Source organism: Berghia stephanieae, chromosome 7 (assembly GCF_034508935.2).
Source record: "Berghia stephanieae isolate SIO BIC M18660-M18661 chromosome 7, UCSD_Bste_1.3, whole genome shotgun sequence".
Lineage (NCBI taxonomy): Eukaryota > Metazoa > Mollusca > Gastropoda > Nudibranchia > Aeolidiidae > Berghia > Berghia stephanieae.
Genome location: NC_088366.1, coordinates 43,185,968 through 43,203,535, shown reverse-complemented (window position 1 = coordinate 43,203,535; position 17,568 = coordinate 43,185,968). Strand labels below are relative to the sequence as shown.

General features: G+C 35.4%; 1 long non-coding RNA gene across 1 annotated transcript; it reads right to left on the bottom strand.

Annotated features, from left to right (window-relative positions):
* Positions 1–1,911: 1,911 nt before the first annotated feature.
* On the bottom strand, positions 1,912–7,173 carry LOC144977293 (uncharacterized). The gene is made up of 2 exons (XR_013646289.1): positions 7,065–7,173; positions 1,912–5,551 (listed from the first exon to the last, which is right to left on the bottom strand). It is a non-coding gene; the product is annotated as an uncharacterized LOC144977293 (long non-coding RNA).
* Between the last annotated feature and the right edge of the window lie 10,395 nt (positions 7,174–17,568).

Genomic DNA, 17,568 nt, shown 5'->3' with positions numbered 1-17,568 from the left:
AACATTACAGAGTCCACGGAGGAATCAAGCTATTGAAGCGTCCTAATCGCTAAAGCTTATGTTATGTCTGTTGTTTGCGTATAATATTATTTGTTTCTTCTGTCTGTTACTTTTAAAAAACCTTTATCATCACAAAAAAAGGCAATGAAATATTGGACATGGAACCTAAAAGAACATTATCTAGGTCTAGAAAGAGTGTGGGATTTCACAGAATTATGTTCTTTACAACCAACCAGTCTTATCCATAATATATTTAATACGTGATGTCATGAAAAAGCATACCGTAGTTAAGTTTAATCTTTTTTATTTATTAGAAGAATAGCCTAAGTTTTTTGTTTTTCACTTTAATTTTAATGTTTATCATGATATATTTATCGTTGTAAAGAAATGAGTTCCCGTCTGTTATAACTATATATTATGTAGCACTTGACGTCATATTGCGTGGTCGTCAAGTACTACACCTCACTAGGAATTTGGGCGATTGTCTGGCCCCGCGGTTTTGTGCATTTTAAAAGTGAAAAATAAACATCAAGATTAGATGAATACGCATGCAAAAAGGAGTCAAATGTGCAAAAGATATGCAAGTTGCTCTTAGCTTTGATGAAGGCCAATTTTAAGCAAAAAATGACTCCACAATGTGGGACAAAATACACGTCTTGTCGGATATCGCTTGTAGCATCGAATTACTCGGTAACTTAGGAGACTCGCTCGACGCGAGCACGGCATCATTTGGCGGGCAGCAAGCCGTTTCGCCATTGCATCTTTTTATCTGTAGTGTCCGGGATGACATGGATCATTCGGAAAAGTGAGTGGAGCAGGCACTTTATGTTGGTAACAACAAGAGATGAGTGAGTAGGAAAGTGCCAGAAGACAATAGAGAATAAACATTTTTTTTTTTTGCGGCGGTGATGGGGTTTGAACCCGCGACCTTATTAGTACGACAACTCCGATCGTGGATAGCCAAGGCCCTCTATATAGCACAGGCCAGGAAGCGTGGGAGAGGGACGAAAACTAACAGGCCGACTTCGCCGCTGTCCACTTTATCGTTTACCTGTACGCTGGCGTGCAGCTCTTCGCGCACAAAACAATTTAAAGACGTGTTAAGTGTTAGAGGATCTTATTTCTAAATAATATTAACGCTTATAAGTTCGTTCATTTCAATATCAATAACGACTTAGCTAAAGTTACACAAGTTACCCATATAGAGTACTTTGTAGTAATAATAATAATAGTAGTATAAAAGTTAAAAGTGAGAATTCTTATACTTTCCTTTTTTTTTACTTTTACGCGGGTTATTCAATGCTCACTGCTAAGGTCATATAAGTGCTCAGTGGTAAGTAAGATGTTAGACAAGTTAAAATAATACCAAGACTTTAGGCCCTGCCATGGATGTTTCAGAGAGGTAGATTTACTACGAGGGAAATAAATATCATCTTTCAAAATAGGTGACGAAAGATATAATATTTACAGGAAAAAATATAGATTGATGATGGTTACCCCATAACATGCATTATGGCCCAGGGATATGCTAACACCCTTTTTGTACGTAAGTACTCAGTCGTATAGCACGACTGAACAAACAGAACAGCTGTGTATGTAAGCTTGTTAAGAGAACACTAGAGAGAGAGAGAGAGTAAGGTGATAGATAAAAGAAAAGTAACTGAAAACAGTTTGTAGTTACAAGTTGAATAGAGACAAGAAAATACATTTCCAAAAAATGACTGAGACTGTCGTAGCTGTAGAACACTTGCAATAGCTTTAGACATATAATTATACTTCCCCCCCCCCCCCCCCCCCCCCCCCCCCCCAAAGAAGAAACAGTATGACAATGGAAGAACCTTAAAAGGATTCCCATCTACTATGGCCCCGCCAACCATCCGCTTGCACACTAGAGTAAGAAATAAAACTCAGTTCTTACAGTTATCTCATTGGGACATTTATTTTTAACATGAACAATCTGTATATCATACATAATATAAAACAGAGATTGCAAGTGACATACTTTTAAAATATATTTATACTTTGTGATTTCAAAAACATAATTACGGTTATAGTATAGTTGAAGTAATAATTATATCACTCAATCAAGCAATTATATTTATTACACACATCATAGTTATCAAAACATACAAACCAGTAATCTAAACAAGCATATGTGGGGTTTTTTTGTTTTTGTTTTTAAGGGTTTTACAACACTTAGGTCATATCAGCGCCAGTAAAAAAGGAAGAAAATGGGATAGTTAAAAGTTATAGAATTACAATTAAAGCACCCAAAAATAAGGCAGAGAAAGGGGAATTGGTTCAAATAGGGAACAGATGTTGATTCCAAGAGCACACTATCAGTGTACGAAGTTTGAGATCACTCAATGTCTCATTCAGACATAAGCACAGGTCTCCTTCCAGAGGAACACACTCAATTGTTTACAAATCATACATTGGTGAAAGGAAAAATAATACAGTACATAACAGAGATGATTTATTAGGGAAAAAAAATATCATCTCCCAAAATGTTTCCCTCCCAGCCAGGGTGTCCGTCCAGGGCCAGGACAAAACCAAGTAATCTCATTCCCAAGACAAAGACAGCATGTTGGAAACAGATATAGGGGGATAAAAGACACAGTATGTATCTCCCTGCCCACTATGTGAGAACAGGAACAAACAAATATAAAATTCTGACAAAAATACAAATCATGCAAATTTTATGGCTTTTTTTACATTTACAATCTGATTAGAACAGTTTGCTTCATTTACTTTCTTAGAATAATTATTCAACAAAATGTTGACAAATGTTGATATACATATCTGAAATAACTTATCTCTTTGAGACTTGCAATTCGTACACACAGATGAAAATTCAATGGGAAGGTTACACTCTGTCCAGTAAGCTATATTTAGTTTCATTAGGACATCTTTTTGATTGTTTAACTTCAAAAAATGTAGTTCCATATTACTAACAGCAACATTCATGATTGAAAGTGCAATTTGAAACAAATGAACAAGAACAGGAGATGGATATGTTAAGCCACCGTGATTAAGGTTTTCAAAATACTCTAAAAGTTTATCATCAATAGAAAAGTCAAGACATTTGTTTTTATCTCCTACAATCTCACAACAAAAAGAACAATCAGTTTTTGTAATAACTTTCTTTGCAACATAGCCAGCAACATATATAATAACATCTAAAGACTCTGACTGAATTTCAACATTTTCAAAAGGAAAATTTTGAATGAAAAGCATGTCACTTTCATCCAAATTATCTGAAGAGAACTCAGATAAAAAACATTTAACATTTAAGGGAATGCTGCCTTTAGAGGAAGAATGAATAGTTAAAAGCTGCTTTATAGTTAATTTTCTTTCATTCTGAAGAATCTCTTCCACAGAAATCAAAGTATTTCCACCTGATAACTGCCTATATTGACCAAAACGAGCCTCAAGATCATCAGTCTGAAATTTTCCAGTCAAAACAAATTTAAAATTAAGTTTAGTTAAAACATATCTTATCAATTCAACTAGACATTCTAATGTATGGGACAAAGCATAAAATGTATCTGAAGACAAAAACCACACTTAGTTTCTTTATGCATCTGGTTCCATTTCTTGAGCCATGAAGACATTTTTAGTAACCAACTCAGTCTTTCATCTTCACAAGAGAAGAAAGGAGAGGCATCTGGTTTAATCTTATTCCTCCCATAATACTGGTGATGTATATTAACCATATCCCACCAACGACAAACTATAGTCAAGAAATTAACAGTACCCTCCCAAGATGTGAAAGCTGAATGAGGACCTAAGGTTTTCAAAGCAGCAATATTGGTTTCATTAAATATCTTAAGGGCTAAACTGACTTTCTGACGCTCTAAAGAGTGTGGGAATAGTGATTTCCAGTTAAGGTAGGGGCCTCTTTTAGAAGTTGGGACTTTTCAACTCTGTATAAATGCTTTAAATCAGAAAAGGAAGCATGAGAAATACATTTGCTATCTATGACTTCACTATCTAAATTGGGGAAAGTAAAAGTTTGACTATCGTTTTTAACATTCAACCAATTATTTCGAATTGATTTGAGAAGATGAACAGAGTCAAACAATAAAAAAATCTTGAGAGAATTGTCAATAGGATTAGGTATAAAAAATTTAGTTTCTGAGTCTTTAGTCAGTAAAGAAAACATCTTTCGATTAATTCTATTGTTATCAGAAATGACACTGATGACATTAAATCCAGCTTTACAAACATTAAAAATTACATCATTTGTTGTTTCAAACAAGAAATCTGAAGTCATCTTTACAACAGGAAACATTCCAACAATTAATTTCTTATTAGACATGACAGAAGAAATCATAAAACATTGCATAGACTTGGCAAGATTTTCAGGATCATTTGTAGCCTGTCCAATTAATTGCTCCCCTCTGTAGGATAATTTCGACTTGACATGAACTTCATCAATAAGAAGATTAACATACAAATCTTTATCTGACAGGTACTTAATTTCATTCACTAAAAAATCATTGGCAATCAGACCTGATTTTAAAGATACAGTGCTAGATAATAAACGTAAATATCGCACACTGGGAAGAATAAGTAAAGAATCCCTTAACTTACGATAAGTTGTCGGGGAATTTGAATAAATACAAAAAGAAGCAATCATACATTCAGCAGAAAATCTACGCTGTGATGGAGACAGATTTATCAAATTTAACTGATCAATTAAAAAATCAAAAACTTTGTTATTACTATCATCATTATTTTTGTCTCTGCAGACATTCAACAATTTAATTGCCTGATGAAATGTTGAATTATAGGAAGATGTAAAATCTGTTGCAGAATAATGGCTTAAAATATTTTCTAACTGGCTCCAAGTAGACAGCTTAGAGTCCGGAATTATCCATTTCAAGTCATTTTTACAAACAAGAACATTTTTTAACCACACATCTAGTTTCAATTCATTTTTTACACATATACTAAAAGGAATCGTTAATCCATCCGAATCAGTCGATGCAGTGGCATACAAATATACAGAATCATTTTTTAAAGTATAACAAATATCATTATATTTCCACTTTTGCAGAAATCCACACACTTCATTTTTAAAATGCTCAAAACTTAAAATTTTATCTTGTTCTAAAAAAACGTTAAAACTTTCCTCTTCTCTCTCCTCAAGTCTCTGTCTCTTACTCCTGGGGCTTTCCCTTTGAGGCAAAGGGTAGTAGTGAGGTAAGAGGGAAGATTTGGAAAAACTGATGGGATGGCACCAGCTTTCAACTTCAAACGCTTCCTGCGAACAGTTTTCTGTGGTTGTCCATTTTTTTCAGGAACGACTTTAAAACGTATAATATCATCTTCCTGAAAGTGTTTTTCACAAACAACAGTAAACTTTGTCACAACCAAGTTTTCCCGGGGAATTTTTCTAATCCATGAATTCCTTTGTTCTGCATCTTTCGGGAATTCAAAACAAGATGCCTTTTTTGGCGCACAATTAAGTCTGTAATAATTACTGTCACATCCAGGGACACAGCACTTGTTCACCATCATGGAACGAACTGTTGGTTATCAAATACTGTGGGGAAAAAAAAATAAAAGGTAGATACATTAGTTTATAGTAACCATTTGAAATTAGGGTAGAGATTAATGTCAATTGTTTTAAGCAGGACTACAAGATACATGTACACATTACACATCATCTAAAAATAACGATAAGTGTTGAATTGTAAGCCTCAATTTATTAGACGAAGACATACTGTGGACGTTTCTGGTTTCCCCTTTATCAACAAAACAAGACGAATAAGAGATGTGTAGTGTGAATGTGTAGATAAGGTGAATAAATATAAACAATGATGGGACAGACCTACCCCTTTGTAAGGAAGTACGAAGTAAATTGATCAATTAAAATTAAATTGAGCTTTTATATAGTACAATCTCCACTAAACATGCTCAAAGCGCTTTACAAGGGTCTCTGACAAACAGCAACACGTAACATGGAGAACGAGACATGACGCCAGTTAGGCGATAATACAATTTTTTCTGACAGAGACAACGCTGTTAAGGGCCAGATACTCATTTTTTTAAACCTGAGTACGGTGAGAAAATGTGAGTAAAGAGCCTTTTCTAAGGACTCAACTATCGCCAAGCGAAGCTCGAACCAAGGACCTTCCGATCAAAAAGCGAGTGTCATACCGCTCGACCACATAGCTGCCCACTAGACCACATAGCCCCATTAAGAAACAAGGCCCACAAATACTGATCTCAAATAAATAGATAATTTTAGAAAATTAAAATCGAAGTTTTTTTTTTAAACATCATGGTAAAATTTTTTTGAAAAACAACAACAAAAATAGGTAACAAAAAAAGAGGGAAAAAAACTAACAAAAACAAACAATAAACAGATAAAGACGCAGTAAACGAATGATAGTGATAGGTGCCCAGTTACCGTGTACGTAGACAGTAATAATAATAATAATAATAATAATAATAATAATAATAATATAATAATAATAATAATAGATTAATTAAAGGTTTTAAATATATGAGTGTTGCCAAAATGTTACGTCATATTTTAAGACGTCCACCTCAATTTCCAGTCACAACTTCCCTATGACTATGGCATGGGCTAGCTGAGAGTTGGGACACAATCAGCCCCGTTTGCAGTCGAACTGCCTAGTCTAAGTAAGATAGATTGACGGGAAGCCTTCCGAAAGCTCCTACATCCCCAGTATTCTTGTTCTAGTAGGGGTTTCAATGGGAATGGGGAAACTTTTTTTATAATGTTCTAGTAGGGAGTTTGGGAGGGGGGAGACAAACTTCTAAAAAAAGTTTCCCCCTTCCCAAACCGCCTACTATCTAGATAGTACTCTAGAACATTATAAAATACAAGAATACCGGGGATGTAGGAGCTTTCGGAAGTTTGATCTTCATTTAAGACGTCTATCTACCTACTTTTTCATTTAACAGTCAGCTGTGAGTTAGATAAAACTCTCTTTGTAATCCAAACTCGCATTCCATTTTTACCAGTCATTCTCATTGTCACTCGTCACACTCACACTCTACACTCAAAACTCGCGACAAAAACTCACCTTTGTTTGGGATACGCTGAAAATTGAAGAGAGCAACACTCAAAGGGAATTAGACGTCTTTATATCCATCTTGTAGAGAGGCAACGATCCGTAAATAGTTGAAACAAACTTTCTTTTGTTGGCAGATCAAGGCATTGTTGTCAGAACAATGGCGGAACAACGGGAAGAAATAGCGATACAAAAGGCGGAATGATCGTAGGCCTGATTGCGTATGCGATACCTTTAGTTAAAATAATAGCGGCGGAGATGTAAAATAGTTCTCACTTCAAATCCGTTTTTCGGTCATAATATTCTATTTCAAAACAATATGATGTAGTGGAAAAATATTGAAATAACATTGTGATACATTTTAAATATGCTGGAGTCAATAAAAATGTTTAAAAAGTCGGCCTGGTAGTTTTTTATTCTATCCCTTTTCCGGACCTGCTTCCCGGCCTGGAACACTATATAGAGGGCCTTGGGATAGCTCATACGGTAGAGTCACGCTCTCACCGGCCAGGCGGAGTTGTCCTACCAATAAGGTTCAAACCCCATCAACGCCGAAAAAAAAAAGTTTATTCTCTATTGTCTTCTGGCACTTTCCTACTCACTCATCTCTTCGTGGACCATTCGCTTTCGTCGATTTCAGTATGCATTTCCCGGCTGCTTAAATAGCCCTCTCGCCGCAACAATGCAGCAGCCGTTGATAGGGTCTGGTATGGCGATCCCAACACCACCTTCTAGAGAGATGAATAGAATTGATGAGTAGTGAGTGATTTAGAGAGAGAGAGAAAAAGAGAGAGAGAGAAAGAGAGAGAGAGATGTGAGCTGTCAGGGGAGAATACATGTTCAGAACTTGTAAGGTCACAATAAAATCTTTATAACAACATGTACTTCCAGTCAGCCGATGTCTGAATCACTTGAGCAGTAATTGTAGTAGAAGTAATAGTAATAGTAGTAGTAGTAGTAGTAGTAGTAGTAGTAGTAGTAGTAGTAGTAGTAGTAGTAGTAGTAGTAGTAGTAGTAGTAGTAGTAGTAGTAGTAGTAGTAGTAGTAGTAGTAGTAGTAGTAGAAGAAGAAGAAGAAGAAGAAGAAGAAGAAGAAGAAGAAGAAAATAAATGGCAACAACAAGAATTAGATCAGGATACTTATGCTATAGTCTATATTGGTGTTCAGTTTTGTACTTTGACTGTCGTTGGTATCTCATTGTTGCCCATAAGCTTTATAGAGTTCAGCAACCCATTTCCTTGAACACGTCGGAAACTGTCCCCTGAGTGATTTCTGTGTTCGTTTTATCAGTAAACGGCGTACCAATCTGTCATCTGCATTTTTTGCGGCCGCAAATATCAGGGCGATCCGCAAATTTTGGCAAATTTCCCAAATTTGGCAAATCGTGGCAAATTTTGGGAAAATAGGCAAATCGCGTGGCAAATTTTGGGAAACAAAAAATGAAGCGAAAACAAAATAACGAAAAAAAAAGTGCGAAACTTGAGAAATGTTGCAACTTTGCCTGGGTCCAAACCAAGGGAAGCTACTCTCTGCGGATAATGATCCTTTAAAATCTTTGTAACAACGCTATTGTGTAAATTAATAAATGTAACCTCCTTAAATGTAATAAATTGTCTTATATATAAATTTTTTTTTTCTGTATCCCGTGTTAATTTTTACTGAAACGCTTAGTTCTCCTCGGCAAATTTTTTGGTAAATTTTGGTCTTTTTGGCAAATTTTGGGGGTTTTTTGGGCAAATTTTAGGTCCCAATTTGGCAAAAAATGCAGATGACAGACCAATACGATCATCTCATCAGACTACAGTAGTAAACGCTTTCAAGACCGTTCTGTCCCTTTTGTAAAATATTGTCGAAATTGGCATGTGCAGGACAATATCAGTCTCATACAGATTACTGGGTCTAAGTCTCTGGTGTTTACCTTGGTCGCCTCTTTATTCTCTAGAAATAACACTCGAGGGCTTTGCAAATTTTAAAAAGGCTTCTTCTTCTTCTTCTTCTTCTTCTTCTTCTTCTTCTTCTTCTTCTTCTTCTTCTTCTTCTTCTTCTTCTTCTTCTTCTTCTTCTTCTTCTTCTTCTTCTTCTTCTTCTTCTTCTTCTTCTTCTTCTTCTTCTTCTTCTTCTTCTTCTTCTTCTTCTTCTTCTTCTTCTTCTTCTTCTTCTTCTTCTTCTTCTTCGTCTTACTTAAGTATGGACTGCAAATGCCAGGTTTTTATGCCCACTTTTTCGCCATGCCATGTACAAAACAATTTTTGTAAAGCAAAAGGGTTTTTATATAGGAAGAAATCAATTATAGATCATCATGAACAATTGCCATGCCTACACGTACTTACATTTTTAATGAATCACCAGTTACCGCAGTATGGTTGTTGTAATCAAATGTACAAAGACAACTCTCAACTCTTGCTTTGAACAGCGACAACTATAGGTTAAAAGCAACGAAACCAAAATCTACTCTTTATCCATATCGCACAATCAACCTCACTATGACTATGATGGAATGTGTGGGTCGATTATTGCATTTAAAAAGGAATAATAAGTACAATGTTGGTTGTGTCTGTATTTATCACCAACTATTTTCGAAATATTTTCGAAAGAATTTTGAATGGAAACGAGGTAAAATATATGATAATGAACCTCGTTTGTTTGTTCTTCAGACAAAAAGAGTCACATCCGGGTGACACACCTGACAGAATAATCAGCTGATCCGCCCACGAAATATGGGGCATTGTTGACTACCTATCTAATGTTGTCCCCCAACAACCAACATAGACATCATCATCACTCACCCCAGAGAACGTATGATACCGTTTTCTGCTCACTCTAACGTTTTCACAAAGAATGCTGTATACACTTATATACACTTTAGTGGAATACACTCTTTTATGTGAAAAGTATGTTAGCTGAAGAAATAGAATTATTATATATCTAAGGCCACAGACTGCTATGGCTTTTTTTTTATTGATAACCTCGCTGATGTTGAAGACAACAGTGTTGTTAATAGACAAAGAGAATAAAGGCGCTGAAACAGGGAATCAATCAAGTATATTTTCGATAGAACGAGTTGATAAAGTCAAATCATCATCATCACCATTAACATCATCATCATTAGCAGCAGCAGCAGCTTAGCTCTTCTGTACATGTTACCTTGATCTTAGTCCACGTTTCGCTCTCCTTATTTTTGCCGTATAATATAAATGCAATCTCTGACTCTGATTTTTGTTTAATCGAAACAATCCAATGGTATGACTCCAAACTGGAGTAACGGAGAAAGATGCGGTTCTTTATAACTTTCCTAACAGATTGCAGTTCACAGCTCCAGATATTAAAAATTCTAATATATGGGTCTCAATTAAGTTTATTTGAATCTCTGGAAACTTGTCCAGGTATGTGTGTTGATAAATGTCTGGACATGTAACTAGAGGGTCACTTTTTGATATTCAAGAGACTGATCGCATTGGCAATGACATCCAGCATCCAAGAGCATAACGCACCACAGCAGTTTCGAATCGTTTCAAATGCAAGATCCCCCCCCCCCCCCTTCCCCCTTGGCCAGTTTGAATAATATATTATAGGCACCAAATTATTTTTTTGTATTTTGTTTTTTGTTGTTGTTGTTTTGTTTGCCTGTTTGTTTTAGTTTGTTTAGTTGTTTTGTTTGTTGTTTTTTGGGGGGTTTTTTGTGGGGTTTTTTTTCATTTTTATTTTGTAATCATATAGGTAACCTATATAAAAAAGGTAGGCTATTATCATAACATTACAATGACATAGCAGTCTGCCGCCTCACATTCCTGTGATCACATTGCACATGTGTAAAATTAAAACAACAACAACAAACAACCAAAACATAAACAAAACAAAAAAAAGAAAACCCCAACAACAACAACAAAACATCCGAACAACAAAAGAATTTGATGGCATAACAAAAAAAAGATTTTGTTTTGTTTAAAGAAAGAACAAGAATACAGCATTCCTCTTTCTCATTATTTGGTTTGGAAGTCCCAATTATGGTATTGAGACATTTTGAAAGCTTGCAATGGGAACGAGGTCGGAATCCATGAGGTAAGAATGCAAGAATCCTCTCAGACCAACGTGTTACAGTGGAATCTCGGTGGGGTGAGGCCAGTCTAAAATGCCTGTATTATAACCGTCTTCTGTCATAGCCGAATTTCAAAGAAAACAACCCAAATGGCCTAAATCAACATTTTCTATCATATGTAGTGTATCTTGGTATGAAAACTCACCAAAAAGGGGAGGACGACATATGTCTTGCCTTCATTAGATTTTTTTTTAACGGGTGGGGGGGGGGGGGGGTTAAAAAAAAATTAAATAAATGAATGGGTGGCTAACAGGGGAGAGAAGGATGGGAAAATTTAACCATTGCATAGTTCCGCTATAAAACCTATGAATTTTACAAAATGTTAATAGAGAGAAAAAAACAACGTGAATAATTTTAAAAATCGCTGGCTGTTTTAATCGAGTCCCTGTTATACTTAGACCTGTTATACTGAGGTTCCACTGTATTATTTACGAATCTGTTAACCCAAATTGTTATGGTCTAATTGCTGTAATGAAAGCTCTCAACCAACACAAATCCGTCTGTTACTAACACTGTTGAAGTGACCTTATTGTTATATTTACTTACGAATGTACTCCGCTTTATTTTATTTTCTGGCAGAAGCAGCAGGAGTAGAAGAAGAAGAAGGAGGAGGAGGAGAAGGTATTGAGGTAGGATTGGTTTGAGGCGGTGAATCACTAATATTATTTAATTAACTAATCAAAGCAATAATTCATTTTCATTATTTTTTAGACTTTAAGTCTACAAGTCTAAGGTCTATTTATTGAAGTTACATATATTTAGGTCATCTTTAGTAAATGGGTAATATTGCCAACTGAAATTCATAGCTTTTTCACTGTTGAAACCGTATTGAATTGTGCTGAATTGTTTGTACTTTCAGGCATATGAAATAATATCTAAAATTATTGTGATTAAATTTGTACCAAATGAAGTAGAATGTTCCGACTACAGAACAATAAGTATGATGTACCATGTATTTAATCTACTTTTAACGATCATATTGAGAAGAATAAAGGATAAAATAAATCCTGAAGTCAATGAAGAGCAAGCAGGATTTCGAAGCAATAGCGGAACCAGAGAAGCAATTTTCAACCTCAAAATCTTGATTGAGAGACACTTGGAAGTCCAAAAAGAAGTGTTCGCAAATGATTTTATAGATCTGTAATAGAAAGTGTTTTGGGGTTGTTGTTTTTTTGTATCACTGCCTGGGGTGGAAATAGTCTTAGCTCACCAAAAGCTAACTTTGACATGACTATTAACCCTTAAACGTCACATGGACCGCGCCATTGACATCCACATTTTCCACACGCAAGGGAGATAACTCTCACAACAAACGTACCCCAGCTCAGATAAAAAATCATATCTCTATTACTAATTAAGATATCTTAATGAAATAAAAACAGAAATAAAGCTGAAATATTGTTCTTTCCATTCATATATCATATGTATTGATAAATAAAAGAAAAATGTATGAAAAAAAATATTTAAATTGAAATTTTGAAATTTTACATTGGTTTTTTTTAAAGTTTTGGTGCTTTTTGGTCTCTTTGAAGATTTTATCATGAAATTTTACAAAGCACTGTTCATTGCACAGGTGTGTAGAGCATGTTAAACATCCAAACACTGTCTCTGGGCGTCTCCCAGACTCGGTGCGAATATTCTCTTCCCGACACACAAAACACTGCTTTTTACGTCCTGGAAGGCGCACACGCTTGTGTTTACCAGGGTCGTGACAGGCCATTCCTTGAATAGTTGATTGTTCCTTTCCTGATCTTTTCTTATCGGATCAGGAGAAAGTAAAGATCTAGCTACTTCCAAGTGAAAATTAAAGTGTGATATTGGTTTGATGCCGTCCGGACGGGCATCTCCTTATACAAAATATAAGCGTTTAGGACAGCCACTTCAACTAAATACCAATAACAGCACCTCCACCACTTGTGGCTTTTCCTCCCAATATTGTAATATGACCTTAACTGGTCATTAAGGTCAACACCCCCCATATTTGCATTATAATTGGCAACAGCAGAGGGAATCTCTTTAGCAACGACCCCAGCTTTGGTGCGCCTTTCCAAAGTTTCAAATCCGTGAGAACAGTTTGTGGATAGGATGGCTATTTGTCTCTTGTCTTTCCATACACATGCAAGAAGGTTTCCACACTGTCTAAACTTTATTTCACCAGTGGCAAGGCTAACTTTCTTTAGATCCACAGGCCAGAACTTTCTATTGGTACGAATGGTGCCGCATGAGTAGGTGTTTCGTTCTAAAAGGTCATGGGCAAGTTCCACAGATGAAAAGAAATTATCATAATAGAAAGTATGAAATCTATCCAGAAATCTTTCACCCAAAGACCAGACAACGTGATGTCCTAGGCCTTTATTCATCACATTATTAGTATCCTTCCCAGTGTAAAAAGAAAAGTTACACAGATAGCCATTTGAAGGGTCAGCGCAACACCATGCCTTGATGCCCCAGGGTTTGGTTTTCCTTTAATGTACTGTTTGAAAAAGATCCGGCCAGTAAATGGGATCATAGCTTCATCAAATGCTAATGCTGCACCTGGGTAATAGTAGTTTTTAGAAGCTGTGAGAACCAAGTCTATCATGGGACGAATCTTATGAAGGGGATCATATCCAGGTTGTCCACGGGGGTAGCAGTTGTGCTGTCAACGAGGTGAAGATACCTACAAATTTCTTCATATCTTCTTCTTGGCATTGCATCAGCAACAGCTGACACACGAAGCAATGGGTCAGATGACCAATAGTTTCTGTAGTATGGCATTTTGTGAATTCCAAACATCATATTGACATAAAGAAATGAACGAATGTCTTTTGATTCAATTGTTCGAAAAGATTGAGGTGCATTTTTTTGATGTGCATACAGGTTTGATTGATCAGCACAGAGCTCATAAAAGCATGTAGGCAGGAAAAGTTCAAGAAACTCAATGGGTCTGCTTTCATAAGTAAGATCACAATCAACTAACACTGGCCCCTTGCGATGAGTAAAGATGTCAGTTTCAACATCACTCAGTTCTTCAGTCCAAATAAACCTATTGTCTCTACCATCGCCCGGCGCCTCATCATCATCAATTTCGTTTTCTGACTCATTTTCACTTTCATTTTCTTCATAGTCAACATCAACATCACTTTCCTCACCACAGTCTACTTCACCATCAACACAACTGTTCAATTCATCCTCTGAAACAGGATCGTTTATCAAATTTCGAAGAAAGTTGAAAGCCATTGTTGACAATATTCACTCAAAAAGTACTTTCGTTTTCAAAAAATCGCCCAGCCTTTACTAATGTATCGATTTTCAAACCGAAAGTAGCGAAATAATCGTCTTTCTCTCTACTTTCTATAGAGCAGTAAAGTTAGGTGCCCCAAACGTAAACAATAACAAGTTGCTAGTGATTTCCGTTAGGGACCGGAATAATTTACGCACAATATAGGTCTCCCAATTTTGTAGTTTGAGTTGTAGGCAATACACTTTCAGTATTGAAAATATGTTTACATAAAATCTAACAGTTGCAGAAATAATAATATAAGGCTAAATTATTATGAAAATCAGGCTCCGAATAATTCTCGTTTTGTTCACACCAGCGCAATAATTTGCTCTGTTCTAAAAATAGATAGGCTGTAACTTTTGATAAATTTTAGAAAATTTTACCTTTTGTTCCATAAAATATCCATATCTAGACATTATTTGATGCATGATCGAGTATTTATGAATATGTGTTTCTTTTGCCACCTAACAGCCAAATTTTAAAGGTTATTTTTTTCTATTATTTACATTGGAACGTGAGCTGTCAAGACAGGAACATGTGGTTTGCCACGTGCTTCTCGACTTTTGTTTACGTTTGGGGCACCTAACTTTACTGCTCTATTACTGTAATCGGCTAATATCGATATGGCGGTGATATTTAATTGATTTGATATTTTTGAAGGGGTTCAGTACACATTTTGTAGCGGGCGATAGCGGGCGATTGTGGTAAATATAGTATCGGGCGATGTGGGGCGCTAGTGGCGTTTAATGGTTATAAGACCTGACTGATTGCCATAGGATCCATTCTTTAAATGCTTTATATACAGAATGCAGCTTAAGAATAACTGGAAATAATTTAGACGATCCAACTCATCCTCTAAATCATCATATCACCAAGTCGAACAGAAGTGACCGATTGTTGTCAATCCGAACAAAAAGTGAAAGATACCTCAGATCCTTTTTACCTTACAGTTGCAGAATTTTTAATAAGGAAAATAATTTATAAAATTTGGTCTATGTCTGTTTTATTAACTTTGAATCTTCTCCTTAAAAATTACTCCATACCTACAATTTGTAAACACCAATTTATAAAATCGCTTACATCTTTACAATCACCAATTTAATTTATACGTACCATGTAATTTTTCTCAGTCAGTTTACAATATTATTATACTGTATCTAATTCTTAGCTTTTTACTAAATTTATTTTCTTATATGTTAACATCAATATACACTTTACTATATATATATATATATATATATATATATATATATATATATATATAATATATATATTTATAATCTGTACGTCCCTTGAAATTTATACTATGTAATTATTCTTACAGCTTACAATATTATTACACTATACGTATTACCAAGTTTTACTTTACCCTATTTATTTACTTATATTATGTTTATGTATCATTGTCGGCATTTTATACGTCTGCACAAAAATTTCCTTTTTGGATGAATAAATTATATTCTTCTTCTTCTTCTTCTTCTTCTTCTTCTTCTTCTTATTATTATTATTATTATTATTATTATTATTATTATTATTATTATTATTATTATTATTATTATTATTATTATTATTATTATTGATTACTCCAATGCATTCGACACCGTAAACCACTGATTAACACTTTAAGAAAAATAGATATATATATAGATGAAAATGACATTACCATTATAGCAAATCTGTAATGGACCCAAAATACCAAAATAAGAAACGGGAATAGTTTATCTGACCCAGTGGAAATCAAGCGGGGTGTCCGAGAAGGTTGTGTCTGTGTCCTCACACCGTGCCTTTTCAACTTCTATACAGAATTAATATTCAGAGAAATAGAGATGATGCACGATGTAGTTGTGAATGAAAAAAAAAACAAACATTGATAACTTCAGATATGCAGACGACACGGTACTTCTGGCAACAAAACAAAGAAGACATGCAGACACTAGTTGACGAGACCAACAAATTAAGTAATAATTACGGACTGAAAATTAATATACAGAAAACGACAATAATGATATTTATACGAGCAGAAGAAAAATCCAAGCCATTATAACAGTAGACGGAAAACCAATAGAACAAGTACAAGCTTATACATACCTCGGCCAGTACATCACAGAAGATGGCAGATCTATTACAGAGGTCAAAAGAAGGATCATCATTGCCAAAACAAACTTCATGAAAATGAGAAAAATTCTCACTAGCTAAAATTTTTTAAAATATCAACAAAAACAAAAGTGCGTATGGCTAAATATTACGTATGGTCCACATTCCTGTATGCCTGTAAAACATGGACCATACTGAAGGAAATAGAAGAAAAAATCGATGCCTTTGAGATGTGGGTGTACCGCAGAACTCTGAGAGTACCATAGACCAGAAAGAAATCAAACATTCTGGTTCTTATTGATGTAGGCCAAAGGTCCATAACACTGTTGGCAGAAGTTAAAATGAGAAAACTGAACTATTGTAGACACGTTCGGAGACACAACACCATCCAAAAATCAGTACTAGAGGGAAAAGTAGCTGGCAGAAAAGCACAAGGCAATCCAAGGAAGTCCTGGATATGAAATGTGGAGGCAACAACTGACAATAATATAATCGACTGCTCGGTTATGGCCCTTGAGCGTGAAGACTAGCGTTCCATGAGGAGACGGAACTCCGGTAAGGTAAAGTATTTGTGCTCTGGCATATCACAAATTGGTGATGTTAAATCGTGAAGTCGTCTCGCTATCGTTAACAACGCGTCAAAAGAAGGCGCCGATAAATGCACTTCATGCTGCATTAAACTTTGTCAAGACATCATTCCTGTACCTATTTGCCTAGAATGAAGTGATTTCATTAATAACTTTTTGTGCAAAACGGAGACCGAAACTCTGATACAGGCAGTTGAAAAGATATGTCTGTATGACAAACCGATGATTGATGTAACATACATATATTTCTTGATTTCTTAATATGGTGGAATTCTCCATAATATATCTGTTTTCCAAAATGCTTTCTGTCTTTGTCTTGGAATGAGATTACTTGGTTTTGTCCTGGTCCTGGCCGGGTACCCTGGCTGAGAGGGAAACAGTCAAATGTATTGTTAGTTTTGGGAGATGATACTTTTTTCCTTGTAAATCATCTCTCTGTTATGTACTGCATAATGTTGTTTTACGTATTATGTATGA